Source organism: Vulpes lagopus, chromosome 24 (assembly GCF_018345385.1).
Source record: "Vulpes lagopus strain Blue_001 chromosome 24, ASM1834538v1, whole genome shotgun sequence".
NCBI lineage: Eukaryota > Metazoa > Chordata > Mammalia > Carnivora > Canidae > Vulpes > Vulpes lagopus.
In genome coordinates this window covers 26,879,430-26,901,054 of record NC_054847.1, presented here as the reverse complement: position 1 = coordinate 26,901,054, position 21,625 = coordinate 26,879,430, and the positions used below count along the sequence as shown (strand labels likewise).

The 21,625-nt window shown below is 37.7% G+C and overlaps 1 long non-coding RNA gene across 1 annotated transcript in view; it reads right to left on the bottom strand.

Annotated features, from left to right (window-relative positions):
• Nucleotides 1-4,071: 4,071 nt before the first annotated feature.
• The window catches only part of LOC121481805, a 60,751-nt gene continuing 43,197 nt past the window's right edge, over nt 4,072-21,625 (bottom strand). The window contains exon 3 of the long non-coding RNA XR_005985423.1: nt 4,072-4,850. This is a non-coding gene — a long non-coding RNA (uncharacterized LOC121481805). The remainder of the gene's footprint in view (nt 4,851-21,625) is intronic.

The following is a 21,625-nucleotide window of genomic DNA, read 5'->3' as shown; positions in this document are numbered from 1 at the left end:
CCATCAAATTTGAATTGATATATGCTCAAAGAAACTTCTGGAAAAAAATCTTAATGTGCCTCAGTTTATCTTTTATCACTGGAATATAGAGAAAAAATATACATAGAGCCTAAAATAGTTTGACCCTAAAATGTACTTAGGAGAAAGCGTGTGCATTAGGAGAAGAAAGCCTTCCGTATAACAGAGAAAACACAAACCATATACTCCTCGATCTCAGTCCTTAGAATGGAAGAAAACCTCAAACTCCCTATGTGCACGAGCGTCTTTATTGGGAATCTAGTGGCAGACAAGAACATTGTTCTAGAAGAGAGAAAAACCGAGCAAAAGTTTCACTCCTCCAGGGCAGACCGGCCAAGAATACCAAAGTAGAACTATATTTTTATTTTTCCTGTGACAGCACAGATCTGTTGTTTGGCTACCAAATTACAGGTTGGGTCTGGTTCTCACATACTTCTGCTTTTCATGCGCCGAACAGGAAGAGTAATAACAGGGTGCTTCTTTTACTTGTGGGATTTAGGTATTCTTCATCATAGAATGGGTCATTTTTCTAAGAAAACCTGCCAGTTTAAAGACTAGAGGTGTATGCCATTCATGTGGGGGTGGAAAACCCATAAAAATGAGAGGTTTTTGGCTAAAAAGAGTGGCTCTAGTTACTTGTTCCCATGTTTAAATGACATGTTTATGAGTCATACTCTTATTATCTAATCCTAACAGCATCATCCAAAGATCGCTATCATTTAAATGACTACTTCAGAGCAGGGTCTCTGGGAAATTTGACCAAAGAGAATATAATACACACCCATTCAGTTACGGAGCAGCACTCTGCACATATTTCTCATTCTTCTCTTTAAAATGCTCTATTGATAATCTATAAAAGACAATTAAACAAAGTATAACAAATATTGTCCAGATGCATAATATCTGATATCCTAGACAGGAGACTAGTTAAGTATAATAGAACATGTATTGAAGGAAACTACTGCACACAGATATTACCAATTAGTATTTGAATCAACCAGCGATCATACAAATCTTGTTCCCTTCCCCCATTGCTTAGTTAATGGCTCTGCTCAGGAATCTGTGGGAAATAAAGTGACTTCTTGGGAAAAGATTTTAGATTCAAGGAATCAACTGACAATTGAGAGTATTATAGAAACATTTTAGGGAGAAACGCCTTATCGCTGTGACCTAACTCAAAGAACCACACAGCCAACATGGGAAAGAACCTTGGAATTTTGACTCATCAGAGAATTTCTAAAGAACTCTTTTGGCAGACAGGACCTATCTTGAGGACATCTGGCTTTCTTCAAATGAAATTAATTCTTTTTTATTTTTCTTAAAAAAGAAAGAAAGAAAGAAATAGGTGTTTCCTCACCCTCAAGCCATTTATCTTGTCCGGAGATTAAAAAAATAAAACATTATCATTTATATCACCCTTCATATTTGTGGAAGAAAATGCTATTATTCTATTTTATTAGAAGAGGAAATGGAGGAACAGCGGATCCAAGTGATTTTTGCTCAGGGAAGTAGAGAAATTCAGCAGAGCTGAGTATTCTCAGGATCCATGGCTACATCAAGAAGAGAAGTAGCCAGCACTAAAGCGAACTCTAACTTTCCTATCCTGACAGAAGGTCAGTCACCATTTATAACCTTTCTCTATATGGATGTGTTTTCTCCACTGGCTTAGGTCTCTCGTGGACCTATCAAAGTTCCATTACCTAAATATTCTTGGTCTGTTAATTAAAGGAGGAAGTCCAGGTTTAGCCCGACCAAGAGAAAAACAACCCAAATTGTCTGCCTTACTAGGTGCATAAACTATTCCACCTTGGATATTGTTTGATTTCTACAAAATCAGGATTGGATTTCTTTATACGAGAGAAGAACCAGTGATAATGAAATATAGGTGATGAGTTAACAAAATCTTTATGAATAAAATAAAATAATAATAGAAGTAAAGATTTCATAGTATAATCTGGTTGTAATGATTTGTGTGCTCATAACTAAAATCTGAAAAAAAAAATCAAGCCTTACGGTGGATGGAATTATTGCCAATATCCTCAATAATTATTGAACTTTTAATCTTTAAGAAGAATGTTCTAACTATGCATATTTCTCCAATTGTAAAGTAAATTTCCACTTGGTACTTAAGTAACAAAACAGGGAAATTAAAAAAAAAAACACTTTTGATCTAATCCATGTTTAGTGCTTTGTTTGGCTATGGTTCTGGATTATTCTCATAAATAATTTAAATCACAAGATTTCCATCTTTTCTTTTTTTTTTTAACTATTTGTTGACTTAACAATGCCATTTTCATTTGTCTCTCTTTTAGATGTTTTATGCACAAGATCTTGCTTCAAGTGAAAACTCCTATTTCTTGCCTTACCAAGAGAATAGAGTGAGGTTACATTTTTCTCACAACCTTTCAAATACTCCTACCTGGTCTTACATTTTCCGAGCCTTTACTTTCACAAATAACCAGAAGTGATTGCTTCAAGCTCTCTATAAAGCAAGCAGATCATGTTAAACACCAGGTGGGGTGTAGTGACCTCTTCTAGGAAGATGCCATTTCCTGATGCTCTGTGCTTTGCAACGAGGTGATTAGATGATCCTGCTGACCCAGAGTTCCTCTACTTAATCAACAAGAGAGGATTTTGGAAGCAGAGGCTTCCCTTCAGCAGCTGACGTCAAAGCCGTGGCACAAGCAGCACACAGCAGCAAGAACTGCAGGTGTGCACGCTCAATCAATGTGTCTTTACTTTCTCAGGACAAGCTCCAGAACGTATTCCGGCTCACCACACATCTGGTTTATATTAATTGGTTGCTGAAAAGAACATACAGAAGATGCCACATGTATGATTATGTATTTACCAAACTGTCACAGAGTTGATAGAAGCTTCCCCTGTGTCGATTTCTGTGCTAGGGGACCACGTGAAGGAGGGAGTCACGACGGGGAGAGCTCGGGGTGACTTCTCAATGCTTGACCATAATCCTCTCCATGAGGGTGGTGGACTAAGGTTCTCACCTGTGCTACCTGGAGACACATTAAGGATAGTTGATGTTCACCCCGTGAATGATTCCTTGGCCTCCAGCTACGCCCTCCTCCATCAGTTCCTCCTTCAGCAGAAGGCTCTCGTTAGACCCTAAGGGAGATCCTGACCTTCCCTGCTAGCACTGCCTCCTTCCCATCTCTTGCAAGTAAAATCCAAAATCTTTCTGGGGGCCCAAGAGGCCCTCCCTGTAAGATCCATTCCACCTAGCTTCTTGTGTTCTTTCCCTGGCTCCGCTCTCCCATAGGCCCTGCTCCTCCAGGAAGATGCCAGGCACACTCCCAGCCCTAGGCCTTTCCACCGGCTCCTGTCTTCACCTGCAGGGCTCGTCCTCCCAGATCCTAGGGCTCACTTCCTTGACCTCTTTGTTGAAATATCACCTTCTTAGGAAGGTCATCTCTGGCCTATTTAAAAGGGCAACTCTCCCTCCCTGCTCCCCTACAGTACTTACTAATATTCCACTTAATCTGCTTATTCATCTTATTTATGATCTGTTTTCTCCTATGAGAAAAGAAGCCCGGTGGATGGGGCATTTTGTCTGTCTTGTTCACCTGTGAATGGAACAGGTGCTTCAAACATTCTCACCTTGCGAGTAGTCCACAAAATCTGATGGCAGACCTGAGGTGTTGAATTTAGCCAATGGCTTCTGAGAATATGAAGAAGGTTAACCACCTGTTTCACCTGTGAACCAATTAGCCCTGCAGAAAGAAAATCTGCATTCCACAGTAAAAACACCCTAGTATTACCCCTCCACCTAAACACTGTATACAGTAAGTCACAACAGTAAGAAAATATTGATGACATCATGCAACTCAGGACATGATCTGAACAAGGAAAGATTCTTACAGCATATACCTACCTATAGGGAGTATCCATAGAAACCGTTTTTTTTTTTTTAAACAACATTTTATTTATTTATTTAAGAGAGAGAGAGAGAGCACAAACAGTGGTGAGGGGCAAAGGGAGAAGGAAAAGCAGGCTCCCCATTGAGAAGGGAGCCTGAGGTGGGGCTGGATCCCAGGACCCTGGGATCATGACCAGAGCCAAGGGCAGCCACTTAACTGACTAAGCCATTCAGGCACCCCCAAAACACTTTTATATATAGCATTTTTATTTGGATAGTATAGTGCATTAGTCCAGAAAGAGATGATAGTCATAAGGAAATGGAGATATAAAGTATATTTCAAAGCCAAATAGAACCAGAAATGTTTGTTTATGTTTTATGAAATATGTTAGCAGCGATCCACTTGCCAAAAACAAGACATTTTATTTTACTAATATTATTAGTAAATATGTGTTTTTCTGGTTTTAAAAATATGTACTTTATTATAAAAAAATTCAAAGGAAATTTAGTTCTGTACAATTAGATAGGCTTGTGAATTTTCTTTTAAAAGTATGTAACCATATTACTTATTACTCCTGTCATTAGCAATCAAGAAACCTTGAGTTTTGTAAAAGCAATTAGCCTTTAAGAAAAACAAAAGCTAATTAAAACTGACAATCTAGTCATCTAGGCAAACAATAGCACAGAATCAGTCCATATTACCTACTCTAAACCAATAATGAAGTAAACTATGGTTTAAAATGACTTCAATATTTTTGATAAAAAGTTCTCATAGTTGCAGAGACCTCATATGCTTTTCCTGCCATGCTCTGTTGATTTATTCTCTGAAATTGGTTAAATTTTTCTATATGTGAGGCTATATCTATCCAAACCATTTTTTAAGGAATTCATTTGTGCTGAAGTCAAGTCAAGCAATCTTCTTCAGTTATCCATGCTTGGAAATCTTGGCAATCAAAGCCTAAAAGAAAAAAAAAAAAAACGCATTTGAAGGAAAAATGTAAAATCAGGCTATGGGCACACATCATGTCATATGAAGAATTAATTTAGCAACTAGATAGTTGTAAATTCTATAGTGAACCAGCATAATGAACAGGACAGGGAAGCGGAAGGGAGGGGAGGGGAGAGATGAAGAGAAGGGAAGGAAACAAATATCCTCTTGAGTTCCCTCATGTAAAATTGAAAAATTCTGTAAAACACTCAAAGATGGAAAACGAGAAAGAGGAGCAATTTGTAATTGAACATATATTTTCCCCAATTCCCTCCTGTTTATTCAGTCCTATGGTCTCATAGTTTTCTCTTCCCCATCTTTTCTGTTCTTTGCACCTGAGTTTATGCAACAAACCATACATGTTTTATTTTTCTGCTCTCTTTTCACTTCCTTCATTGTTCACATCCCTCGTTTTGCATGAAAAGAAGTCACAGATGAGATTGGGATTAGCACAGGCAGGATGCAGTCTCAAGATCAGCTTGATTTCATTCTGATAAGAGGCCCAGGGACCGTGGGGGGAGAAGGGACAGAGGCCTGGTGCTCCCAGTCCTCTTAGAGCCACACCCATGAGCGCTCCCCCTGCCATGTCTGGAAGTGGCAGGGCTGGCTACTGGGGAGTTAAGGACTGGAACAGGACTACTGATATGTCAGGAAGTCCTGGATGACTGTATTTTGCTGAATGATGAAGTAGCAACTGCTGGAAATAATAATAGGCCTTAAAATAGCAAAAATTCCTGAATGACTGTATCAGGGAGTGACCAATTTCTATCATGTGTTGATGTCAATTTAGCGCATGGATGTTCCCTAGAGAAAAAAGAAATGAGATTCCAGACCTGCTTTTTTTTTTTTTCCCCATGAGTGATTTAAACTACATACAAAACCCCTTCCAGGCTCAGCTATAGAGAATACTGGAAATGTCAAGAGGCCAAGTGACAGGAAATGCATTTGGTAGAATCATGCTGCTCTCATGTTTAATGTGGGAGTAGGAATATCCTCAACAGCACAGCATTCCTGGATGGATTTGAAACCACAAAATGCCAGAGCTACAGAGTTAAGGGAAAGCTTCCCTAGACTAAAGCCCAAGGAAAAGTTACAGGAATTCCCTGAAAGGGAAGTGCGTGTGTGTTCATAACATTTAGGTATTGAATGTACTTTATTAGAGGTCCAGGATCGTGGACTCCTGGCTTGTCCTGCCACTAGCCACTATCTCACAGTTCCAGTCTCCATCTTCATCCCACACAAGATCACTGGAGGAAAGGTATATGCACAGTAGATATGGCTAAGGAGATACATGTTCTTCATTCCTCCCCCAATGGAGCAGGAAAGACCTTGAAAACCTAGATTGGACTAACAGACTACTCCTCCATAAACTAGAGACAGACATCTGTAGCTTATGGCCTAATGGCCTGACGTCTCCACTCTGTCCCTTCCCTGTAGACCTGAGATTACAAATCAGGGGCCATTAGCTGGAACACGCTCCTATGTGCTTTGGCCCTCACTGCATTCTTGAAAACAGGGAATTCCTTACAAGCATCTAAAAATCAGATTTCATATTTTAAAAAGAAAGACTTCTGTTTTTCTGGGAAAAACCAAACCAAACCAAAACAAAACAAAACAAAACAAAAAACAAAAAAGATCTGCACCACTGGGAACATTTGCCTACCTGCGACTGTTTCTCCAGAGCTGACGCTTGGTTGTTCTGTCCATGAAACAAAACTTACAGTCTCTGCCACTCACTGTGCAGCCCTTAGGCCAGATCTGCTTTGTTCACTTCCATTACCTGCCTGGCTTTCCATTTGAGACATTTGATCTAAATTCTCCACCTGAGTCCTAGCCCTCTATATCTGAAAACATCGATGGCAAGGCACAGAGAAAAATACTTCAAGAGAAAGAGGGAAAACATATGTTTCATGTTCTTAGTAAGGACAATGTCCTTCTTCCCTCCAGGCTTTCTTAAGACATGCCCCAATCTAAAAACTGAGAAGAATGGGCAGCCTGGTGGCTCAGAGGTTTTGTGCCACCATCAGCCCAGGGCCTGATCCTGGAGACCTGGGATTGAGTCCCTGCATGGAGCCTGCTTCTCCCTCTACCTGTCTCTGCCTCTCTTACGAATAAATAAATAAAATCTTAAAAAAAAAAAAAAAACTGGGAAGAAGAAGTGATGATCAAAGTTTCCAGAATGACCAACCACAGAGTGAGAGAATAAGAGAGACAGAGACAGAGAGAGTAGGACATAAACAGGTTAGTGTCCTAAATGACTTTGTCAACATTAACACTTCCCCCTTGGGAATCACATGCAGAAAAGGACAAAGAGATTAGAGAGGGGTCTGAAGCTTCACACAGAGGCCTCAGTCTCTAATCCTATAGTCACTTCCCAGATGCTAATGAAGCGTAAGATTCTGGTAACTCACTAGTAGGGTTCCTTCCAAGATCCTTGTACCTATTTTTATATTTGTAATTGTGTATTCTTTTTCTCAAGGAGGGTCTCCCAAACTCTATATATTTCAGGGCCTCAAAAACCCATATCCGCTTCTGCTCATATCCCCAAACTTAAATGCGTTGGCCAAATTTATGAGTCAAGGGAACAAAATGGGAAATACATAAGGTGCTATGAGTGTGTGTGTGTGTGTGTGTGTGTGTGTGTGTGAGAGAGAGAGAGAGAGAGAGAGAGAGAGAGAGAGAGAGAAAGAGAGAGAGAGAGAGAGAGAGAAACAGAGGGAGAAAGAGACTAGGCCAAGCCATTCAAGGAAGGAGATAACTCAATGATTACTGAACCCATATTTCATACAATGGGAATTTCAGAGATTGCTTATTTCATGGAATAGCTTCTGAGTCATTATTCCAGAGGTAAATTATTTTCAAATATTTAAAAATAAAGTTCCATCAAAACCTGATTTTCATGAATAAAATCAGAAGCACTGATATATATTGTCTCTGTCATGTAATACTCTATGTCACATATGACTTCAGAGGCATAATCTGACTCAAATTTCTCCTGATCCTCTAGTGTATAGAAATGTTTAGAGATTTGCTATAACTAGGTTTCAGAGATTGTCCACAAAAATAAGTATTAAAGAAGAAATCGTGGAGTATCAGCTAAAGTTACACGTGTCATCAATATTGGGTCTGTTGTATATTCTGTAATATAATCACTTATTCTTTTCATCTTTACAGTATCATCAAAAAATTTTAGGTCATAATATGTTGAAAAGTTTTACTTTTAGATAAAAATGTCTGAAAATATTACTTTTCCATTCATTAAGATCTGAGCTTTATATGTGACATGTAACAAATGTGTAAGCTATTGGTGTTTAAATTATATCTAACTGCACGCAGAGAAGTGTGTCCTAGAGTTTTGACCATCTCTAGCTTCTCAGAGGTTTGGTACTTTCCATTCAGAAGTCAATTGTTCTAGATAGAAATGGAGGAATTCACTTTATTTTAATATGGAAATTTAAAACCAGGCATAGAGCAACAGGTTGGCATATAGGAGATTCCTTCTGTCATTAGAAAATTAAAATATGATTAAATAATAATATACCAAAACTTGTCAATACACTTCTCTTACAGAGACCCATGTTATGGGTTTTGTCAGTTGGCTGACATGGATTAAAAGTGAGGACAATCTGAAGCTAACAATAATAAAGACCCTGGATTGAGGTCCAACAGAAATAATCTTGAGTCAAATGCCCCACCATTATCAGAAATGTACTAATAAGATTCTTTCTGAAAAATATATTAGTCCTTTTCTGTTCTCTTGTCTTTTAAATTCATGTTTTGGCAAGTTAGTCAATAACAACATTGAGGACGCATTTATAAAGTGATGGGTGAAATAAATATGAAACGAGAAATGTATTTTATTAAAATTGATTTGACTGTTTCTTGCCAAGTAAATCAGATAATATATTTTTTGATAGCAGAGTTAGAGCCACTAAGATCTACGTGGATTGCTACTAAATTTAGGTTTATGGCTCTCCACCAAAAATTGTATTTTTTAGCAATTGAGCAAACAGAAAATCTTAGCACATGCAAAACAATTCATTTCTACATAATATTTCTGGTTTTGCTTAGTCTTTGATTGCATAGACACACACACACACGCACACATACACCACCACCACTAATCTCTTCTTGTGACTAATATTCCCTCAATTTTTTTTAATTTAGAAATATATGTATAATAAGAAAATGGCCCAAAACACTAAGATCAATGAAAGGCAATTCTACACATGCGGATGTATGTTCTTTTTCCTAATAGGGTATTTAGAGTGATACTTTATTATTATATTTTTTGGTTGTTGTTATTCTGTGTTTGTTTTGGTTTTGCTTTTGTGGGAAAACATCTCTTTTTTTATACCAAATTGTTTCCTTTTCAGAAAACTATGTCTTTGATTGTCAACATTTGAATTAATTTAATAGTATGAATAACTCCAGACATTTTTAGAGGAATTTTTAAAAATTAGTGTATTGTTCTAAAGAAAGGGCAGAAACTTGGTCTTCAGATAAATCAGGAATTTGTCTTTGTCCAATTGTCTTAGAGAAGCTATTTTTTTCTGTCTTCTTTTTTATTTTGTGAGGTAATGAAATATTTAAATAACTGATACTTGGCAGAAACACTTATTCCCACAGTATTTCTTGCCAAAATGAAAGAAGAAAGATCCAAATATCAAACAAGGGGATGCTGTATTTGTGAGATTATAAGCCTGATTTTCTACATGACCTCCCCTTTAAAATAAAATAAAACAAAATAAAATAATTGGAGGAGTGGAAACCCAGAAGGCTTTTTGTGAAATGATATAACCATCCTCAGTTGATGACAGAAATTGAAAATAAAAAAGGATATAGCAAGAAACAATCTTACCCTGACAGTGAATAGATCAGATAACCAAATCATTTTCCAGTTTCAATATTTGTTCAATTTTTAAAAGGAACACAGAAGTTAGGACAACATGACCCATAACTTGTTATTATCTAAATAAAATTAAATGCCTTTAAAAAGTTTTCCACTGGAGGGATGAGGGGACAAAACAAACTAGGTCAGAAATAATGTGTTTACTGGGTCTTGTTTTGTGAAAGGAAAATGCTCGACCAAGGAAAGAAGTAAGGACATTCTACACAGGTTTCATTTTTATAAACATCAAGTTGGCAAATATACATTTACTTTCTTTCCCAAGATTTGCTTTACAAAATTTAAGGAAGAACTCCCTTCACTAGGGTTTCTCCACTTAATTATTGCATCCAAAATTTATTAAAGAAAGAAAACAAAAACATTTGTGAGCCATGGGGACTGGTGGTAACACAGGTACAGGGAAACCAGGAGGATCTGCTGATTCCAGATGGAGTGGATATATTCCCATGGCACCTATTACTTGCCAAATGTTTCGTAAAGCAAACACATGACCTAAAAGATTTTGCAAGTGTGGGGTCTTCAAAAAAAAAAAAAAAAAAGGAAAAAGAAAAAAAGTACACACTTGCAAAAAAAATTCTGTTCTTATTTAAAAGTCATTTCTTAATTCCTAACCATAAGTTGTTTTTAAAAACACACACACACTTTTAATATTTTTCAGCTGTCATGCCCACTTTAGTGAGTCTACATGTGTGGGTACTCCATAAAATCTCAGTGGTGGTGGCAGATGTCCTCTTTGAAATATTTCATCTGCTGCTGGGGGTGGGGGAAGTGTCACTTTGGTGCCATGAACACCATTCTTTCTGAAGGCTCTGATTTGGGACAGCCCCTGTAGAGCAAACGCTGCATTGCTTGATGTCACTCAAACGGGTGGTAAGCAGCAGAGAAACATATGACTATGTCAAGATGAAAAAAGGAATTTTAAATAATAACATATTTATGAGGCCCTTTACAACAGCAAAAGAAGGGCTGTAAAAAAATCAATAATTGTTAAAACTGAGACTTGGGTATGGGAGAGTAAAAATTTATATATGTTGGTTGAAGTGACCAAGCCTATGTTCACGGATGTCCTACCTAATCCAAAGAAGAGTCACCTGGTGGTTGGAGCCCCAGGGTATCTCCTCTTTGCTTGCAATCCTTTAGCAGTTTCATGCTGTATCACACATTTTCACATTTAATTGCATGCTCTCTTCCTTTTTTCTCTAATTGTTTAGAGGGTTAGTGGTTTAAGAGATTTTTTTTCTTTTACTTATTTTGAATTGATTTGCATTCTTCCTCCTTCAAGATGACTACTCTGGTGACCAGAAGATACTTGATAAATATTAAATCAATTCATTGATCCAGTAAATTTTATCAAGCACCTACTATGGGCTAGATTTTAAAAATGTTATGGTCCCTTGCCCTCAGGTAGCATACATACTTCTGGTAGAGGACGAGACGTGAAGCCAAGAATCCCAGAAACACAAGTAAAATTACAGCCAGTGATACAAGTTGTGAAGTAAGAACACCACTTGATGAGAGAGTCTATTTGGGGATCTGATGTCTAGGGGGCATGGGGAGGAGGCAAAGTTTTCTGAGCAACTGATACTTTATTTTAAGACCAAAGGTAAGTAGAAATTATGAAGGAAACAGAAATAGAAACATCTTCAGAAGGGGAAAGTGCAGGCTAGGTTGAAGAACTGAAATATGACCAGTGTGATGGGAGAATAACAGATATTGGGGAAATACAAGAAGATCTTAGAAAGATCAGCAGCAGCCATGTTGATCCTTCTGGTCTATGGTGAGGATTTTGAACTTCTGTGAAGACATTTAGGGGCCCCAGCCAGAAAGTGGCATGATAAGACTGACCTTTTAAGATAATCCTGTCTGCCCGGAAAATAATGATAGAGTTAACAGAGAGGTAAAATTTAATTAGAAAGAACAACTGTGGAGGTAGGGAGACCAGAGAGAAAAATAGTTCATTAGTCCAAGTGAAAAGGACACAGACTTGCACTAGGACAGATGACAGCATTGGACATGGAAGGATATGGACAGACTTGAGGCATATTTGGAAAGTCACATCTTTAAGACTTGATGAAAGATTTGATATGGAGTTCAAGAGCAAAAGGAATCCAAAATAATATGCAGGTTTCTGGCTTGAACAACTAAGTGGTGATAATACCATTTACCAAGATGGGGAAATAAAAGGGAGTGTGGGACTAGACTCAGGAGGAGGTGGGAATCAATAATGGTCAGCTTCCATTATAAAGTTTCAAAACTTTTCAACTAAGGCATCAAAGTGAAAGTGTTGCACAAGCAGCTGGACAGATCTGGAGCTTAGAAGAGAGATATTTTTGGAGAAGACAGTTTGGGAGTCATCAGCTTACAGAAAGCATTTGCAAACAGGACTGGAACATATCACTTAGGGAGAGAGAAGGCAGCGCGAGGAGCAGAGGGCCCAGGGCAGAAGCCAGAAGAATTCCAAAAAGGACAAGGAGACACAGAGAAGAGATGAACAGAGGGAACAGAAGGAGAGCAGGAGAGGATTGTGAAGTAGCTCGGGAAGCAAAGTCAGGAGACCCCCACCTGCTGACTGCCCTCAAGAGAAGCTGTACAGTCACCGATCACTACCTTCCATTCAGGTGTCTGCCTTCAGTCACTTCATTTGGGAGTTTGTGGTAAAAACAGAGATTACTTTCTCTGTCACTAATGTCTGCATTTATACACCATTTTTCTCCCAATTGACATCACATGAGCTGTTCTGGTAAACACTTATATTTCTCTTTCTGAAACCTCATGGCTTACAAAAGGGGTTCTTGTATGCCAGGTAAACTACACTTTGAGGTCAGGCCATCTTAAACCTAGACTCCAAATTTGGTGTAAATGTATCTAGCATATGATATAGCTAAAAAATAAGATAAATACTAATTTATTATTCCATTAACAAAGATTTTTTGCACACAGATGTTAAAGAGCTATAATTTATCTAACTAGCCCTCATGCCACCTGCTTATCACAAAAAAAAGATACTCTTTTTAAAGAGTTGCCAAAAAACTTGCCAAAAATGTCTAAGGGATACAAGAAAATTAAAAACAAGTATATTTTATTAGCAAATTTTCTGATAAATGTATACTCTTACATGCAACTCCCAAAATTGTACCAGAATGTTCAGAATAAAACTGATTAGGGGTACCTGGGTGGCTGGGTCAGTCGAGTGTCTGACCCTTGGTTTCAGCTCAGGTCATGACCTCAGGGAAATGGGATTGAGCCCCACATTAGGCTCCATGGTCAGTGGAGAGTCTGCTTGAGATTCTCTCTCTCCCTTTTCCTCTGACCACTCCCCTGCTCTCTCTCTTTCTCTAATAAATAAAGAAATATTCTTTTTAAAAAAGAACAAAACTGCAAAAAACAAAATTGCAAAAACCCACATAACAATCACCTGGAAATAATAACTTGTAGTATATTCACACAATGGAATATAACACAGCAGAGAAAATTAAAATGAATGAACTGCCCCTAAGCACAACAACAGAGATACAACTTAGAAAACATAAATATTAGAAACATAATGTTCACTTGGAAAAAGCAAATTTCAGAAGAGTTGAAGTGTATGATAGCCTTTTTATAATGCTTTAAAAAGAACAACATAATAATATTTAAGCATATATGACTGTGTGACAGAAACAGACAAGCAAATAAAAATAAAAAAAAAAAACATGACATTAAGAATAGTTGTTTGCCTTTTAGGTGAGGGAGGGGTGAGTTATAGTGCAATATATCATTGAGACCAGGATGATTTTGAGAGCAAAAAGGGGCACTATTGATAATTAAAGCAGGAAGTACTAGTAAACAGCGACTGTCCCAAGGCAAACCTGGACACGGTGTCACCCTAGTTATGGATAACCAGTGCTTAGGTTGACTCGTGAGTTCATGGGCATCTCTTCCTTTTTAATTAATTAATTGATTGATTGATATAAATTGAAAAGGAATATTCATAACCAATGATTTTAATGTGTCATGAACCAAGGATTTATGATTGAGTCAATTCAGGAACCATCTGAGGTCCAAATATAAATAATGCTTTGTCAAATTAAAAATGTTAATTATTTAGTAGAATGGGTCTTAAAATTAATCCTTGGGGGTATGAATGAGAAAGATGGAAGAGAACAACCATTTCCTAAAATAAAGTCTAATTTAGAAAAGGAGGTGAAAGGGAGAAGATTTAGCCATCATCCAGTCCTACTTCTTCTCCTTCTCCCCCAAGATCCTGAGAGTCAAGGATCACAATACAACAAATACAATGAATGAAATAATTATTTGATTTTATACCTAATTGAGGTTAGGCTAATTACTTAGGAAACTCTGGGCATTCAAACAGGTTCAAGTTCTACATATTTATTAAGCCAGAGTAATTGGAACCTGACAAATTAGCTGACATTGCTTTACAACTATCCTTCAATAGTTATGGGACTTTTCTTTTTCTATTCATGAGAGACACAGAGAGAGGCAGAGACATAGGCAGAGGGAGAAGTAGGTTCCCCTTGATCCCAGGACCTTGGGACCACGATCTGAGCCAAAGGCAGATGCTCAACCACTGAGCCACCCAGGTGGCTCACCTGGTGCCCAATTATGGGGCTTTTGAAATTCATCTGGATCTTCAGGTTTGTATGGGATGATATTCACAGTATTTAATGACCAAAATAGCAAGACAACTGATCCAAACAGGCCCCCACCATGGCTCTGGAGTAGGGTTCTCCAGCCTTCCTCCTCCTGCACTGGCAAAACCTCTCAATGCTGGATCACACAGAGAGCCAGGTGATTTCCAAGGAGAAACCCCTATAGCTTGAGTGAGAGGCATGACCCCTAAGGACCTGGGTTGCAGCTAGCAAATAATCAGTTATATGAGTAAGACAATATTTTAAAATTTGGTAAAACTAGAGGTGGTTAAAGAATTTGTTCTGGCTAGAATTCATATAATTTGGAATATACTCATGAAGAAAGTGAATACATATTGCCTTGCTTTCTCAAATAAATATGAGAAAAAAGAAAATAAAACGATCATTACCAGGGCCTCTCCCGGGACCTTGGAAGCTTAAACATGATTAGTTTTATGAAAATCCACCTCTGGCTATGACCACACTGGAGCATACCAACTCAGTATTTACCTTACGTTCACACTGAATATTCCAGATCCTTTACATTTGCAGACTGAACAAGAAGATTCCATCAAGACCTTGTCACGATTGATGACAACGCCAGCAGAGACACAATCAGTGTATTTGACTGCCGCTTCTTAGTTTGTGCATGACTTGATTGTAACTTAAATTTGACTTACTACATTAGGATTTTAATCTTCAGGGAATACCAAAGATGCACCTAAAATGTTTTCAGCAACTGTGGTAGATTATAAAGCAACTTTGAGATAACTCCCACCATGCTAGCCCTTCTAAACCTTCCAACAATTTCCATTACTTCAATGCCTAAAACAGTGAGGTATGTGCTACATGTTTGTTGTTTGAATAAATGAAGGCAAACCTGGATTTTAGTTCTGATTCACTATTTAGCACTAATAGCACTTTTTTCACCCATCTTTAAGATAGGAAAAGTAATAAAAGAAAAGCCTTCTGTGAAAATTACTGAGAAAAGAGAAGAATTGACAACGGTAGATGCTCAAAAACTTAGTGCCTTCCCTTTCCTCCAGAATACAGTTAAAGAATATGATTTCTGGAGCTCATAGTAAAAGGAGGGGCTTTCTCTGCCACAGCAGTCCCCAGAACCCAAATGACCAGTTTTCTCGACCACGAAGAATGCTCTAATTGACCCAGTGTCAATGTGTTGACTAATCTGTATCACTGTGACTCAAGCGCAAACTCAGTGTCATCAAAGATTCTGGATTCCATATCAACATTGAATTGAACCCACAAGGGAGACTGTTGTATACATGAAGACTTTAAAGAAGTGAAAGAGAAATCACAGCAATTAGTCCCAACTAACATAGTGAAAACTGGAACACAAGGTTACCAGGACAATGTTCAAATCATGAACGAATTCTAGATAACAAATACAAATATATTTGTCATAAGTAATTTTTGAAACAAAAGAGGTTATATTTAAGTGAGAGGCTAACATCAAATTAAAGAAATTCAAGAGAAATAGGAAAGAACAGGAAAGAAAAAAAAAAAACAAACTAAATAACCTGCCTTGTGGTTACTAACACCATTACTGTCATTAATGATTACTGAATTATTATCATCACTGAATGATGTATAATTTCAAGTTCTTATAACTCTTACACCTTATATATAATGAACACATTCATATGTGTTAAATGTGTGAACACATTAACAATATATGATAACCTTTCAAGCTCATGGGTGTCAGAAGTTTTATATTCCATAGTTTCAATTAATTTTGCTATTCAATTTTAAGGACTATCTTAAGTTACCTTGGTTACACCCATCTGGTAAAGAAATTTTATATGTAAAATCAAGACTTTTCTTTTCAATCATATTTCATTCACATTCTGAACTCTACTTTCTATAACCCTAATTATGAACAAAGAGATCATGAGAAGTAAATCCACTTCCACTTCTAGCTACATTTCAAAATATGGAATATTGAGTCTCTATGGAATGCTCAGTCTCAGAAAGATTTTCCCCTGAGTCTCACAGGATATATTTCACAGCAGTTTAGGAGAGGAACCAATATTTTTTATGGTCCTCCGGAGCTTTGGATGGGCAAAAGACCACCAAGAAGTGGGATAAGTTTTCAGTTCTGTGGGTGTTACTAGAAGGGATTTGCTAAACCTACAAATTTCCTTCTCAGGTCACTATTAAGCCAAGGCGACATATATATAATATCTATATGTGTTGGTGATGTAATTGCAACAAATTACGTCCGTCAAGATAAATCCAAAATACATTTTTATCCTAAATATTTCTAGAAATATCTATGCAAATGACATTTTTCAATTTATGAGAGGCCGCTTTCTTTGTTTCTATAGAGGCTTTAGGGGTGATGTGAATCTAGCTCCAAAAAAAATGTTGTTTTTATACCTATAATTGCTTCACTTTAACAACAATCATTTTGAATTTATACCTTGCTGTCTTCAAAGGGCAGAATTTCTTACACATATATGTGAACATCAAGAGTCTTTGAGAGGCAGAGAAATAACATTGTAACAATGAGAGTTGGCTATCAACGATGAGAAGGATGAAAAAACTATAATAATAGTTAACTTCCAAAAAAGTTTTTAGTTTGTGCAAGGCATGTGGTAAGTAGCAATTTACGCAGTATCTACTGTAATTATCCTAACAATCTTATAAAAAAAAGAAGAAGGGCAGAGTTGGAATTGGAATCCAGATAAGTGAAACACTATAGAATGACACTGGGACTGAAAGAGTAAAGAATCTTTTTGCCTATTCTCTTTTCCATAACTAATTGTTTCCCCCAAAATGACCTTGGGTCTGCCCTCATTTCTCAAGATGATTCTCACAAGTTCATTTTGGCAATATCAGTCTGAAAGCTTGAAAACCACCATGTTTTTTGAGCCAGGAACTCCATCTCTATGAATTTTAATCTAAAGAAATATCCTGAAATTGGTATAAAATACGAATGCAAAGATGTCCACTGAAACATTACGTAAGATAAAAAGGGATTCTAAACAGCACAAAAACATGAGATTTGTTAAATAAGCTATGGTAGACCTACATAATAATTTGCTATGCTCCATGGTAAATTGTTTTATAGGAAAAAAGTTTCTGAGCATTCCAAGAATATATTCAGCATGTATTGCTAACTTTAAAAAGTGTATCCTAGTTTGTATAGAAACAAAAATATATGTACATTTTGAAAAGGTCCTAGGGAAAGAAAAACACACCAAAATAGTAACGTGCAGCATTTCTCTCAGCTGTGTTCAGTCAGCACCAAAAGCATCAGTAGTGAAGGGGAAAGGCAGCAGCACAATGTCCTCATAGACAGAACTCTGGTGTGTGTCTGGATGTTGTTCTAAGAAGGAGCCTGGTTCCCTGGCCATCAGCAAACTCCACAATGTCTTTTAGTAACTTCATTTTCTGCTTCAAATGTCCAGAGCTTATTTCTGTGGCTTACACTAAGGATCCTGACAGATACAGACCCTCTTTAGAGCCTTCAGTAAAGTCAAAGTAAAGCTTTGCTCAAGCCAGGTTTTCGGAAGCATACAGGGAAGAAGCCCAGGTCATTACTTTAAAATGACCAGAATAAATTATTCCCATGCAGTAATAAAGTTATTTTGGAATTATAATATGCAAATTCTCCAGCCCAAGATAAAATTTTTAAGTAATTTCAGAGACCCTGGAAAATTACTGAGATAAATTGGAGCTATGGAAAAAATAAGGGAACTGCTAGAAATTGGTCCTTAGATCCTACCCAGTGCATACTTTGACTAGTAGAGGCAACAATTATCTCTACTGAAAGAATGCTTCAGAGCAATGCAATTTCAAGGTTAAGATCTAGATTCAAGAAACACTTCATGGGGCCATGGGGCACCTGAGTGGCTCAGTCAGTTAAAAGTCCAACTCTTGGTTTTGGCTCAGGTCATGATCTCAGGATTGTGAGATCAAGTCCCACGCAGCACAGAGTCTGATTGAGATTCTCTCTCTCTCTCTCTCTCTCTCTCTCTCTCTCTCTCATAACTTAATAAATCTTTAAAAAAGAAAGAAAGAACACTTTACAAGATATAGGTCTATTCAGTCAACAGGATGGGTAACTACTGAGAGTTTCAGAGAGGATATTTTGATCCAATTCCCCAGGTCCTGTAAGGGACATCTATATGAAGTGTTAAAGCTATTTCTACCCCAAAATGTCCCAACATCCTGATGATGTGATGACTCAAAAGAGTAGATAAGTAGATAATTCTAAAGAGCAAATTGAAGAGGCAGCCATTCAAGAAGTCAAATAAAACTAATTTTATTTTTATATCCAATACCCCACACTATGTCTGCCTCTCTCAATCCACCCAACCCATTCACAGTAACACCCCTATTAGGAACTTCCTATGACCAGTTGACTGAGGAAGAAAAACCCAGACCTGGTTATAGATGGGCTGCATGATATGCTGGTATCAGTCACTGCAGACCCACTCATAAGTGGCTCAAAGACTATGAATCCCCACTTAAAAGTATATGATAAAGGGATATTCTTTCTTATGGGCACGATTTGAGGTAGCAAATCTGGTTACCTAGTTTGCTTGGGAAGATAAATGGCCTAAGGAACAGACTGGCTCATAGGCAGTCACTGGTCATTAGGCTAGCTGGCTTGGAATTAGAAGCACAGCACTTGAAAACTGGTGCACATTGTCTGAAGCTAAATTAGATGAAGGTACCGAGTATGGACACAAAGCATGAGAATGTTTGTATCCCATTTAAAATGCTCAGTGAAAGACATCCACTGTTGGGGCACCTGGGTGGCTCAGGGGTTGAGTGTCTGCCTTCAGCTCAGGTCACGATCCTGGGGTCCTGGGATCGAGTCCCACATCTGGCTCCCTGCATGGAGCCTGCTTCTCTCTCTGCCTGTGTCTGCCATTCTCTCTTTCTGCATCTCTCAGGAATAAATAAATAAAATCTTAAAAAAAAATCCACTGTTGAAGAGGCTCTCATATCAAAGGGGTAAAATAATTCATTCAATAGATTTCAGGCAGCATCCTTCCCTAGACACCACAGTGCTTATTCAATGGGTCCATGTACATAGGTACCATCATGCCAGAAATAAAGGAGTCGTGAGGGCTCAGTGGCATCGGTTTTACTTCTACTTTATCACCACAACATAGCAATGGCCAAACCTTAACATCTGACATAGCATCGTTCCCAAAGAGATCAACAGCTTCCCAATAGCAGATTAAAGATAGTGAGCCTCTATAATTTTGAAGAGGTGTTTATCCCTTCTAGAACACACAACTATTCTGTAAATGGATTATCTATACATCTGCCAATATTATGATCCGTGAACTTTAGAAATACTTTGTTAATCATCACAGAATTGCAAAGCACATTTGAGCTCATTTTACAGCAAAATGTGCACCAATGGGTTTACAGCCATGAAATTCATCTGTATTGCAAAGCCCAAAGGAAACTGACCTCACAAAATAGTGAATGGCCTACTGATGATTCACTGGTGACATTATCTGGGAGATCACATCCTGGGAGTGTCAGGTACTTGGAACAAAGGACTAGTATTAGATGCTATTTCTCCCATGACCAGTATATTAGAGTTTGGGAACAAAGAAGTAGAAGTAGGCATTATTGTTTTCACTATTACACCAAATTATGTATACTTGCATCATTTTTTCTCCCTGTAACTATAACTTCATGTTCTGCAAGTTTAGAAGGTTAGTTCCTAAAATAGGAATACTTTAATTAATCACCCAATAATTGTCCCATTGAATTACAAGTTGAGAGCTCTATCTGGATAGCTTGGGTTTTTCCTGCCATTAATCATCAGCCAAAGAAAAGGGATGGATATTGACCCTGTTTACCATTAAGACATCAGTTTGCTGAAACATGATAGAATTCACTGGGACACCGTTCCAACCTTAGTAATCCCAAGACCAGTTATAAAATCCACAACAACTACCCAATAAAGCCAGAACCACTCAGTGTTCAGGCTCTTTGGGAAAGAAGTCTTGGGTCACTGACCAGAATATAGAACCCTGATCAATTGAGGTTCTGGCTGAGGGCAAGAGGAACATACAAGATTGGAAGAAAGAATCATTTTCCTGGTTAGAGACAGAAATAAGGGCTATGCCAACTCTGTTCATTTTTGTTACATATATATATATATATATATACATATATATATATATTTGTTATATATATATTATATACTCTTTATATACTCTATATATTAACAAATTATTTGTATGTATTCCTTCAAAAAGAGGATTTCTTTGAGTATCTATATGAAGAGTGTTGGTGATACTTAAACCTGCATTTTAATTTATTAGTCACCATACTTTGAGGAACTATATCCGACCTGATGAAGAGGGTATTTCATTACCTGGAGACCTTCAATTCTGAGAGTTAAGAATGAAGAATAAGACTCCATGTACTCCTTTTGTGGGGAAGTGTGGGAGCATTTCCATTTGTATTTGGATTATATTAGGTAGAAGCATGAAGCTGTTGTGTGAAGATAAATATGTTTGGGGAGAACACATGTTGCATAACAAAAAAGGTGGACTGTGACATGTATTTGCACTTTTGCTCACACATTCATGTGTGAATTTATGTGACTTTATGTGGCTGCTTTTATGTGGCTCCTCAGGAATTGGTTTGTTGCAAACAACATCTTCAAGGCTACTTTTGTCAATTGCCCTCTAGCTAGGTAGGGTAAATGGGAAGATAGGAGTTCGGGGCCCAAGAAAGGGCAAAATGAAGCCTATCACATTGTTTTCCTCATTTGACCTTGCCTGAGGTCATCTCAGCGGCTCAGATGAAAGATGATGGTGGCTTAAATTAGGCTATGAGGCTGCTGGTAGTAGGGACCAAGAGATTTGGACAGAAGAGAAGACATGTTGATGCAGAAATTGTAGGTGTTGAGAAAAGGAGGAGGAGAAACCATGCCTGATTTCTGTTTTGAGCAACTACATTATCAATAGCATCATTTATTAAGATGCACTAGATAGATGGAGGGACAACGGGGAGGTAAAAATTAGACAGTCCTTTAGATGGGCTCATCATGAGATCCCTGCAGGATTGCCAAGGGGATTTAATTGGCAGATGGTCACTAGAATCCAGAGATCTGTGGAAAGACCTTGCCTCCCAAATGTCATCTTTTAGTTCTAAGCCCTCTTTTTCTCTTGCAGTTGATATCTGAATGGTCAGAGTCC